The sequence below is a fragment of the Lutra lutra genome, chromosome 1 (genome assembly GCF_902655055.1).
Source record: "Lutra lutra chromosome 1, mLutLut1.2, whole genome shotgun sequence".
Classification (NCBI taxonomy): domain Eukaryota; kingdom Metazoa; phylum Chordata; class Mammalia; order Carnivora; family Mustelidae; genus Lutra; species Lutra lutra.
In genome coordinates this window covers 110,536,727-110,548,734 of record NC_062278.1, presented here as the reverse complement: position 1 = coordinate 110,548,734, position 12,008 = coordinate 110,536,727, and positions in this window count along the sequence as shown.

The following is a 12,008-nucleotide window of genomic DNA, read 5'->3' as shown; positions in this document are numbered from 1 at the left end:
GTTATGATTGGTTCACCAAGAGCTCAGTTCCCACCATGCTGGTCAGCAGAACTCCCCTAGAAGACCCCACAGGGGCTCTCCTCTGCTCCTGTCTGCCTCCTCTGCAGTTGGTCTCACCGGCACCTCACAGCTGGCTGGTCTCAACCCTCCTCCTTCCCCATAGATGTTTAAGAACTAGGAATCAAAAGATAGAGGAAGGAGGGACTCATCTCCAAGGGTAAGTGGGGAGGAGTGAATGGACCAAGGATAAAGCCAGAAATGAGCTAAAGAATTCTGAAATGACAAGTCAGAGAAACTTCTAGGTTGTGATTGGAACAGTAAGACCAGGAAGAGCATTGACTCTTGAGGTTGCTTCCTACTCCCTTGCAGACTGACTGTGTGGACCAAATGAGGTCCTATCAGTTAAGCACCAGTGCCAGCCCTAACGTTAGTGCCTTTCTGAGCCCTGTGGCCCAATGGCCTTTGTCAAATGCATCTTCCCTGCCATGGCTCCTCCATGCCTCTGTGCATGTGCACGACCAGGATGTCCTTCTCCTCTACCTGGAGAAAACACCTGCTCCAGGAGACCCAGATCAGATGTCATGCCATCCCTGACTACATTAGGAAGTCAGTGTTCAGTCAACAGGGTTCCATGCCCCCACAGTATTTGTCACACTGTGTTGTGATGATGTTTCCACATCTGTCTCCCCCAACTGTACTGAGAGCTTCTCACTCATCTTTATGCCTTCCTGGTCTCTCCTGATGCCAGCACCTTCCTGAGGACAGAGGTGCTCAGGAAATAGGAGTTTATTGAAATGAACAAATACATACATAAATAAATGTTCTCATGGTCCAAATGGAACAATGTAGGTTAGAAAATAATGCAAGAAGAAGGAAATAAGACTCCCTATGGATTTGGGAAGATCTTTATTTTGTTGTGCAAACAAAAATCATTGCAGTCTACCAAATTAAAACATACTCTATCTCCCGAGAAAGGTATTTTGTCATTTGGACAGGGAATGGGCAAAGAGAGTGTAGCCTCACAGCACAGCTTAACTGTAATAGAGAGTCTGGCTCCATTTTTGATGTTTGACCACTGACAACTTTGAAACTCTACCTTTCTCTTTCCCTTTTGTTTCACATATGGGCAAGCTGGTAAGAAAGTGTGTACACTCCTTCCCTTCCCTTGGTACTGGAAGGGAAGTTTGAACTACAAAAATCCCAGCCTGTACAGGGAAACCTTTCTCTGGCCCCACCCCAGCCACAATAAAAACCAAAGCCACTCACGTCATTTTAGACAAGCTTGGATACTGGCCCCTGCTCTTCCCACAAAGCCTCATCATGTGCTTAATAGACCTTTTCATATCCTTTTGATTCATGCGTGGCATCATCATCAGTCTGGATATCAGAACTTTTTTTTTTTTTTTGCAGGGGTTTGAGATGGGTATTGATCTTGCCCTCCACAGGGCAACCTCAGACACTAATTTTCTGAAAATTTTTGGAGTGTACTCTGTACCTAAGAATAAAGCTATTTTGTCATTAGGAAAGGGGGTTGGAGAAAGTATAACTTTCTGAGAATTTTCAAAGAACACTCTGCTGGACAATTGTGCCAAAGAACACCTCCCTGTCTTCCTTAGTTTCCATCCGGTTTTGGCCATGTACCCAAAGGGCTTCTTTATGAACAAAGTGAGACACTTAATTTCGTTTTCTTGATTCGGAAGTGATTTTCTTGAGTCTTATGGAAGACACTCCTCAGATATTTGCTAATCCATTCCAATCCAGAAACAAATCAGAGGACTGAAGACTCAGTCAGATTCTACACTGGGTTAAAAGTTAAAAATCAAATCAACCCTAACAATCCCAAAATTAAATCCAGAACTAAAACTAAGTAATTCCGGAGGTCAGTGTGCTGGTTATTAGCCATGATTTCTCAGCTTTCAGCCCACCCTTCTAATCTCTGCTTTGTGGCCTGGGGCCACTCACCTCCTTTGCCAGCTGTTCCTGTCAGGCTTGGCCAGTAGAGCAGACTGACCAGAGGACGGAAGGGGCGAGAAGGACCTCTGTGTACCTGAGTTCCTGTCAGCATCCGCCTAGTAACTGGCTGGTTCCCGTAGCTGCTGTTGGCCATCTTCCCAACACTTTGGTAACCAGACTCATCACCTCCCCCACCACCCACTCCCACCCCAACCCCGCCACCAGGCCACCCCACCCAGCTGCTTCAAAGACATCAGCACCAGCTTGCAGCTTGCAGACAAACTTCCAGCTCCTGCGACACCTGTCCTATGGGGCAGCACTTCCTCAGAGGGCTAACCCCAGCTATGCGGGGCCACCTTCAACCTCCTCCTTTTGCTCTGTCAGCCCTTAGTCTGGTCGGGGCTTCTTGCAGGTAAAATCTCCATAGCACTCCAATATCTTTCTGTTTGTTTTGACTAAACTTTGTTCTCTAGTAGCTGAGCAACAATTATTTGCATTGAATTCTTTCCATTACAATCAGTATGGTGTTTCCATCAATGATTGGACCCTGACAGTAATTTAAAACTAAGCCATTTTTTAAAAAGAAGTGAACTTCAAAACTAAATAAGAAAAAATAAGGAACAGGGGCGCCTGGGTGGCTCAGTGGGTTAAGCCGCTGCCTTCGGCTCAGGTCATGATCCCAGGTCCTGGGTTCGAGCCCCACATCGGGCTTTCTGCTCAGCAGGGAGCCTGCTTCCTCCTCTCTCTCTGCCTGCCTCTCTGCTTACTTGTGATTTCTCTCTGTCAAATAAATAAATAAAATCTTTAAAAAAAAAAAGAAAAGAAAAAATAAGGAACAGAAAATTTTAATTAAAAGGAAAAAACAATTGACAATAGATAGCTCTGAAGAGAACTCAAAACTAAATAGGTAAAAACCTATAACAAAAATTTCAGAAAATAAACTAAAAAAATCATCTGAAAATTCAAAAAATAACTAAAAATTAACTCAGAAACTAAATGAATGTAAAAATATGTAGCTAAAAAAGACAACACCTTAAAAAAATCACACTGAAAATAGGTCAAAATAACTCAGAATTACAGTAACTGAAGAGAGTGACTAGGAAAAATAACCCAAACACTGAGCCTAAACCTAAGTGTTACGTAATAATTCTAAAAGCGAATTCAAAAATAACTGAAGATAAGTAACTGAAAACGAACTTCAAAAATAAACTAAAAACTCCAGTTACATAACTGGAAAACTAGCTCAACATAAATGAAAATAACTAATAAAACTAAAAAGTAAGTAACTCTAAAATTAATTCTAAAACTAAATCTAAACGTAAATTTCTCAGAAGTCAACAGGGACCCAACCCTCCCTGAAACTGAGCAGCCTCCGCGCTGAGGACACCGTGGCGGGTTGGAGCTGAGAGTCCGCGTACACCGCACTCGGGGCTCGGTAGAGACCTCTGGGGCGTGGCCTCCGCCGGCCTCAGTACCGAGTCCCAGGGCTCGCGCAGGCGCGTGAACAGCCTCGAGGCTCTCCGGACTCTGTACCGAGTCCCCGCGCAGACGCGTGTGGAGCTAGCCCGCGAGGTTGCGGGTCTCTCTGCCCACCGCCCGGAGGTTGCGCAGGCGCGTGGAGAGCAGCTCCCAGGTTCCCTGCGGGCTCGTACCGGGAGGGTGGGCTCCCCGGCAAGCCGTGGACCCTTCTTCAGTCTTCGGGGAGGTGGTCCTGGCCCTTCCCCCGCGCCAGGGTGACAGATTCGGAGGGTCCGAGGCCCCTTGGCTGCTTTCTGTGTAAGGGTGGGCCGGGCCCTCAGCGGCCGCCGCAGCCTGTGAGCGGAACGAAGGCGGCCTGGGGGCCTCGGCCGAGCGGGGAGCCGCGGGGGTCTGGTACCAGTGTCAGTTCTCTGGGGAGAGGGTCCTCAGGCATCCTTCCCTCGCCCGCACTGCTTATGTCCGTAAGCTAGTTGTGTCCCCTCCCCCCCCCCCCAACCGCAGGGTCCACTAAGCCAGTGGACCCTGGCTTAGTTTTGTTTGTTGTCCTGAAATTCCAACATGAGTCAGGGGAGCAACGGCTAACCAGTTCGCTTACTGTTCTTTCCTCTTTCACACTCACATGTCCTCATCGCCACCCGTGAATGGAAGGGCTTAGTGTCCAGGGGCCGTGACCTCAGTGTCCCAGACAAACCGTATGGGAGAGGGGGCAGGGACCCCAGAACCACCGGCTGGGAGGACAAAGGTGGGGCCTGGCCCCAGGTCTTCAGTGGCCATGGAGAACTCAGGGCTAGGGGGACGATGCTGCAACTGAGAGACCTGACAGCAAGTTCCAGCCACTCCGCAGTTAAGTGGCACCTGGGGTAAAATGACAACCAGGCTCTGGTGGAGGCTTTCGCCTCTACTGTGGGCCCAGCCCGAGGGGAAGGGGACCTTCAGCCAGGCACAGGCCTGGCGCAGAGGACCTCTCACACATTTGGCCACAGGTTGACTGCATTATTTCAAGGTCATCTGGGCCTTTTCCTGCCTTCAGGGAGGATCTGTCTGAGCCTGGAGAGAGAAATGATCTTCCAGGCGTTTCAGGACCCGGATGCCACCTCCCTGCTGGGGACCGTCAGTACATGTGGCCTTCTTGCTGGCAATTCCATGGGTGAGGAAGGGGACCCCCCATTTCAGGGCAGTGTTTTCCTAATGTCTTAAAATAAGATACAAAGTTTACATCTTGACCCAGTGTATATGCAAACACAGATACACATATTAATACAAGTTTTACACAAAACATTACCCTGAGAGATAGGAGTGAACTTGGCTTGATGAGCACTGAATTAAGTATGGAACTGTTGGATCACTATATTGTACACCTGAGACCAATACAGCATCGCATGTTAACTACACTGGAATTAAAATTTTAAAAATTAAACTAAATTTAAATTTTAAAAAACACATTACCCTCAGTATGAGTGATGCCCTTTCAATAGTTTGAATATTGTAATTTCATTTTTTTAATGCTGGTCTACACCCACTAAATTGACTTTTTGACGTACTAATGGATTAAAACCCACAGTTTAAAGAGCACTGTGCTAGGGCAGGACAGAGGGAGAAAGAAAAGAAGGAGAATCCGAAGGAAAATGGTAGGGATACAGGAAAGGTGGAACTGAGAAAGAAGTGCAGAAAAGTGTTTTGTGGGAGGTCACACAGATGCCTGCCATGACGTCCCTTCCAGGGCATCTTCTCTAATATACACTACCATCCCACTGTATGCCCTTAGGGCTATCTTTTCTGTAATACCCTGGGCTACTTTTGTCCTGTAGCAAGAACAAAGTTTTTTCACTCAGAAAGTCCCACAGCTCCCAGTAGAGGAATTCTTAAATCAGGCACAACCTTAGAAAACAGGCCTTAGTCCCCGAAGGGGTCAACCAGTCAGTGATTATTTGGCACAGTCAGGATTTGCCCAGTGGCGCACAAGCATCAGTTTTTCTTCTAAACTGAAGATAATACTTATTTTAGAGTTAGTGAGAGGATAGTGGTATGTACCTCAAGAACATTTATGTGCCTGGCACATCACAGAAGCTCACTAAATAGCACCTGCTAATATTATTGTTAGTGGCAATAAAAGATTAAAAAAAATAGTCTCTGAACAGCACTGGCCACTTCAGTATGCTTCTGTCACTAACTTTTTGGGGAAATTTGGCTGCCAGTGTCTTCATCCAAGACAAAATGGAAATCCTCATAGACACATAAGGAAATGACCTTAGAAATAAGAACAGAGGAGATAGATGCATACATAAATCAGCAAAAAACTAATCCAAGCACATAGACCTTAACAAATGTTCATCTTAGCTCTAGCAGCACTTTAAGTTGGTGTGCATTTTTGAAAAATTAATGGACTCATTTTATTTCCCCAGTGATTACAGTCAGTGTTTTGGGGAAGACATAACACTAACAGGCTCTATCTACTTCTAGTCTGTGGGCCAAACTAAATGCAAAGAGTACTGTGTAGAAGTGGATAATATAAATGGGAAAGGTGGACCATAAAAAGTCATGATGATATGAACTCAAGAGCATTCTCTCTTCCAACAATCTGCAAAACACAATTTGTAAAGATAAACGTTTTAGGGACTTTAGTTTTAGTGCTTAATGTTTAGAATACTGGGTTATTTTAGTTCACAAAAGTTAAATGAACCTATTAATAAGCAAATTCAGTACAGACTTTGAATTACACTAAGTCAGAAAATACTTTTTTGGTAAACTACAGACATTGACAAAATCCTAAAATCAATTATTTTGCTCTAAATTTCTCCTTTTCCTTCTTGTCCACTAGATGGCGGACTGGAACCACCCTGGATCCTGCTAATTCCTTGGCATTTCTTCCAGCACAGATTTGATTTGATTTTGATTTGATTTGATTTGATTTATTTTTTAAAAGATTTTTACTTATTTATTTGACAGGGAGAGCAAGAGAGCACAAGCAGTGGGGGAGCAGCAGAGGGAGAGGGAGAAGAAGGCTCCCCACTGAGCAGGGATCCTGATGAGGGGCTCCATCCCAGAACCCTGGGATCAAGACCTGAGCTGAAGGCAGACGCTTAACCAACTGAGCCACCCAGGTGCCCCCTGCACAGATTTTAAATAGTCAAACTATTTTTGTTTTGGTTCCTTCCAGATGTCATTCTTATCTCAAGCCAAAGGTAAACTTTGTGAAAACTTAGGACAATTTCTAGCATATACACAGTTATTTTGACTGAGTCTCAGGATTAGTCTAGGTTGTTAGGCTGTTCTGCAAAGTTTTGCTCTGTGAACTAGAGTTTAAACCTATACACTCAGACTTGTATAGCTCTGAAGTGTGTTTTTCCTTCTCGAACCAATCTAAGACAAAGAGGAATCAGAGTTACTAATAAGCATCAAAAGAGAACTGGTATCTTTTTTATAAAAATAAAAAAGCCAAGAAAATCAGTAATCAACATGAAGTCTCAAAATATTTTATTATTTCTTTTAAAGAAAAAATAGTATTTTAACTGTGCATGCAATTTTTGCATGCTTCATGATAAAGCTTGTTTCCAGCTGAAAGAAAAAAAATCACTCAAAAATTAAGCCAATATTTATTTTAACACACACACATACACATTTAAGTAAGCAAGTATCGGGGTGCCTGGGTGGTTTAGTCGGTTAAGCATCTGTCTTCAGCTCAGGTCATGATCCCAGGGTCCTGGAATCTAGGCCAACATCGGGCTTCCTGCTCACTGGGGAGCCTGCTTCTCCCTCTGCGCCCCTCTCCTGCTCTCTCTCGTTATCTCTGTCTCAAATAAATAAAATATTTTAAAAAATAAGTATGCAGGGGTGCCTGGGTGGCTCAGTGGGTTAAAGACTGCCTTCGGCTCAGGTCATGATCCCAGGGTCCTAGGATCGAGCCCCGCATCGGGATCTCTGCTCAGCAGGGAGCCTGCTTCCTCCTCTCTCTCTCTGCCTGCCTCTCTGCCTACTTGTAATCTCTGTCAAATAAATAAAATAAAATCTTTTAAAAAAAATATGCAGATATTAAGGAGTAAGTCCACCACACATATAAAACACTATATCTATTTAAATGTATATAAATGTATGTTTTGATCTTTTTTTTCTCTCATATATTCAGGAAGTGTTTCTGTAGTCCTGGCTCATTTAGCCCTGGTGTCCTCTCCCACTTAAGCACCTACGATGCTATGTTCCCTGTATGCCTTGATTCTGGGTCCACCCCAGTTGTGACAACTAGCTCTGTTAATACAGAGATAAGCAATATCAGTGAGCCCACCATTCTCCACTCTCCCACCTGTGCACCAAGAGAATAGAAATGAGCCCAAACTATATACGTTGGTGGAGAAACACACATCTCCAAAACATTATTTTTTCAGCTTTGAGAATAACACCAGGTCTCAACTCCAGTGGCTCCCCACTGCCTACACCAGCATAAAACCCAAACTCCTCAGCCTGATATTTGAGGCCACCTCCCTCCTTCTCATTCTCATTTCCTTCCACTCCATCCATGAACCTCTCAAGCAAGACTCCAAATCACCACTGAAAATGCATATTTAGAAGCAGTTCAGTGATTTTCAAAGGTTCCCTAGTCTACTTTTAATCACCCCATGCAACTGGCATGAGTTGTCCAGCTGCTACAAGGGGCCTGCAGCCTTCAATTCCTGGCCTCATGCTCAGATGTGTGCCAAAATTCAGTCTTTGCCTTGTATCCTGCACACTGTGCAGCCCTTACAAACTGTCTGCCACCATAGCCCTTCCCCGGTGGGCCTCATCTCCCCCCACCCAAATCATCGGTGGTCTGGCTGCAAGTGAAGTTGTCCCAAACCACAGCACCTGCCTCCCTCCTTGATTTACCATGGCTACTGTGTTCCTCCCATCAGGCTACACTCTACTCTTCCCTGCCCAAACCCAGTCTGTGTAACTCCCTCTGGTACAAGGCTCGTTCCACCTGCCTGTCTCCAGAGGCCCTATCTCTACATCCCTCAGTGGCTGCCAGTGTCCTCCTTGTCATCAGGTCCCTGTATGCCTTGCCCAGAGAGTACAGAGTTATGCTCAGCAATCCCAAGTGTTGAAGGTGGTATAGGAATGAATTGGAATGATAATCTGGTATGTGTCAGAACTTTGTAAAATGCTAAACATACATAAGGTCTTGATACTCCTGATCCTGAAACCACCCTCCCCCTTTGCCTAATGCTTCTGAGTCTACATTCTGTCCTGGAAATCTCATCTCCTCTCAAGGACCAGACCAACGCCTTACTATTCACGCACACAGGGCACTGTGGCCTCTATGAATTTCTAGAGCCCTTGCTGTTGGCATTGCTCTCAGTGACATCTCATCAGACCCGCCTTGGTGAGCCAGACTTAGGAGACCTGATTCTGTTGCCAAAAAGTTGTATAAACGTGACCCTCTGTTTGCTAGTCTGTAAAAGGAAGGGGTTAAACAACACCTCTGGGCCTGTCTTTCTGTTCTGAGGTTTTACGTATGTGGACTTTTTTCCTTCTTATCTAAACTTTGTTTTGCTTTTTTTTTTTTTTTCTTTAAGAGACGGAGGGAAAGAGAGAAAGAGAGGGAGAGGTAGAGGGAGAGGGAAAGAGAGAATCTTAAGTAGGCTCCATGCCCAGTATGAGGCTCCATGCCCAGTACAAGGCTCCATCTCACAACCCTGAGATCATTACCTGAGCCAAAATCAAGAGTCCGATGCTTAACTGACTGACCGGGGCATCCCTAAACTTTATGCTTTTAATTTCCATCACAACTTAGAGCATACTACCAGGCTCACAGAGGCCCTATAAATGTATTTCTGGATTGGTAACTGAGTAACAGGTTTGTTCTACTGATAAGGTAAAGTGATTTTTTTCACTTTCTTTAAAAGTTTATTTTATTATTGTTTTCATCATAAGTGGAGTCTTTAATCCCATCATCTATTTCACCCCCCACCCACCTCCCCTCTGGTAACCATAGATTTGCACTCTATAGTTAAGAGTCCATTTCTTGGTTTGTCTTTTTCTGTTTTGTTTCTTAAATTCCACATATGAGTGAAATCATACGGTATTTATCTTCTTCTGACTTATTTTGCCTAGCATTATACTCTCTGGATCTATCCATGATGTTGCAAATGGCAAGATTTCATTCTTTTTTACAGCTGAATAATATTCCATTTTATACATACACCACATCTTCTTTATCCATTCACCTATCGATGGGTACTTGGGCTGCTTCCAAGTTTGGCTATTGTAAATAATGTTGCAGTAAACATAGGGATGCATGTACCCTTTGAATTAGTGTTTTTGCATTTTTTAAAATAAATACCCAGTAGCATGATTACTGGATTGTAGGGTAGTTCCATTTTTAATTTTTTGAGGAACCTCCATCCCGTTTTCCAGTTTACATTCCCACCAACAATGCACGAGGGTTCCTTTCTCTCCACATTCTTGACAACAGTTGTTGTTTCTTGTGTTTTTTATTTTATCCATTCTGACAGATGTGAGGTGATATCTCATTGTGGTTTTAATTTGCATTTCCCTGCTGATGGGTGATGGTGAGCAACTTTTCATGCATCTGTTGACCATCTGTATGTCTTTGGAAAAATGTCTGTTCATGTCTTTTGCCCACTTTTTTGTTTTGAGGGTGTTGAGTTTTATCAGTTCTTATATATTTCACTTTGGACACTCCTCTAAGTTTATGCTTTCTTTCCCCATCTCATAACAACTGGATTGTTTCCTGGAATACATTTAGTTAGAATATTAAAGCATAGCCAAAGGCCAGTGACCGAAACCTCTATATTCTACAAATACAGATTCCCAGGCACCAGACCTAGAGATTCTGACTCAGTAGGTTGGGTGGAAATCTGTGCTTGTGACAAGCCCCTCAAGTGATTCTGAAGCTATAGCCCTGAGCTACCCTTTGAGAAACATTACTCCAAGAAGTAAGGATTTATAGGACAATGCAGAGAGTAAAGATCTGGTAGCAGCATGTGATGTTTTCTTTCTTTGTGGAGAGAGGTTGGGTGGTCTCCTTGAGAGATGGAGCCTAGAAGGCAGGAGAGTACCCACCACTGGTTTCTTCTGTGGCAGGTTGAAACTTCCACAGCACAGGAGCTAGAACAGCCCATGCTCTTGGACTCACATGTAACCTCCATGACTACTCCGTTCATGACCTTATTGTGCCAACACGAGGGTAGCCAAGGCCAGAGCCTGGCTGAGGATAACTAGAAGAGTCATTCTGTTTGGTTGATGAATGTCTGTCCTATGGGGGATGCTTTTTGCTGGGCATAACATAGGTTACAAAGATGTTCACACTCCATACCCACTATCTTGGTCCACTAGTCACATGCCTCTTTCGAACATACCTTCATCCCCAATCTCCCAATGTTTTCAAGTCCCTGACCAATTGGCCAAGCTACTCACGATTGCCCAGAAGCCTCTGTGCATGCTTGCCTTGGGCCATTTCTCTTTCTTCACAAAGTAGATGACTTGATGTACTGCCTGACTCTTCACTGCAATCCCTGAGGGCCCCCTAAGTGAGCATGCACTACAGTAGCTGTTCATTTTTGTCTCACACCTACATACTAACTAATCTGTCCATGAACCAAACAGCATTTTTCCTCCAACTAGTCATAGGAGCCTCCCATGTCATCTGTGGAGGGCTGACTCCAGGATGGCCCCATGATCCCCACCTCCGGGTGTTCACTGTCTTGGGTAATCCCCTTCCCTTCAGTGTAGGCAAGTCCTGTGACTTGCTTCTATCAGTGGACTATGGCAAAGATGATGGGGTGCACATGTGTATGTGTACTTGATACACTATATAAGATTGTAACACCAACCTTGCAAGGACACTCCGCGTGCCTGTTTGCTGTGAAGAAGCAAGTGGCCATGTTATGAGCTACTACATGGAAAGGGATGTGTGACAAGGAGCTGAAGGGAGCCTCTGGCTAAGAGCCAACAAGAAGATAAACCCCTAGTGTGGCAGTCTGCAGGGAAGTGGATTCTAATAATAACCACATGGGGCTGGAAGTGAATCTGTCCCCAACTGGTGCTCAGACGATGTCACAGTCTTGATTACAATGCTCAGATAAAATCAATGCCTTGATTACAGCTTTGTGAAAACCCAAAGAGAAGGAAGGACCCAGTTAAGTTATGCCCCAGGTGCTGACCCACAAAAACTGTGAAATAATATGTGTTGTCTGAAGTTGCTAAATTTGTAGGAATACTGTTATTCAGCAGTATAAAAATTAATACACAGCCAGAAATGTGAGCTGAAAGAGAGGCACTGGTATAGCATGGTAGGTGACATGGGAGCCTGGGCCACTTGCTCATGCAGGTCCCTGTGCATTGCTGTTCCCAGGCTTCCCACTTCCATTTTGTGATGGAATGCTGGTAGTTCCTCCCAACCTTGGTGAATTTGACAGACCCCAGCTCCTGGACATTCGGTCACTTAATATCCCCTCTATTAAGTCCCCCTACTTAATCTATACCAGGGCTCAGTAGCACATGGGGATCTCTTCTCCAAATGATTGTCTGCCATAGATGGCACAGATCTATATCAAGACCCCGGGGCTTTATGTTGTGCTTCT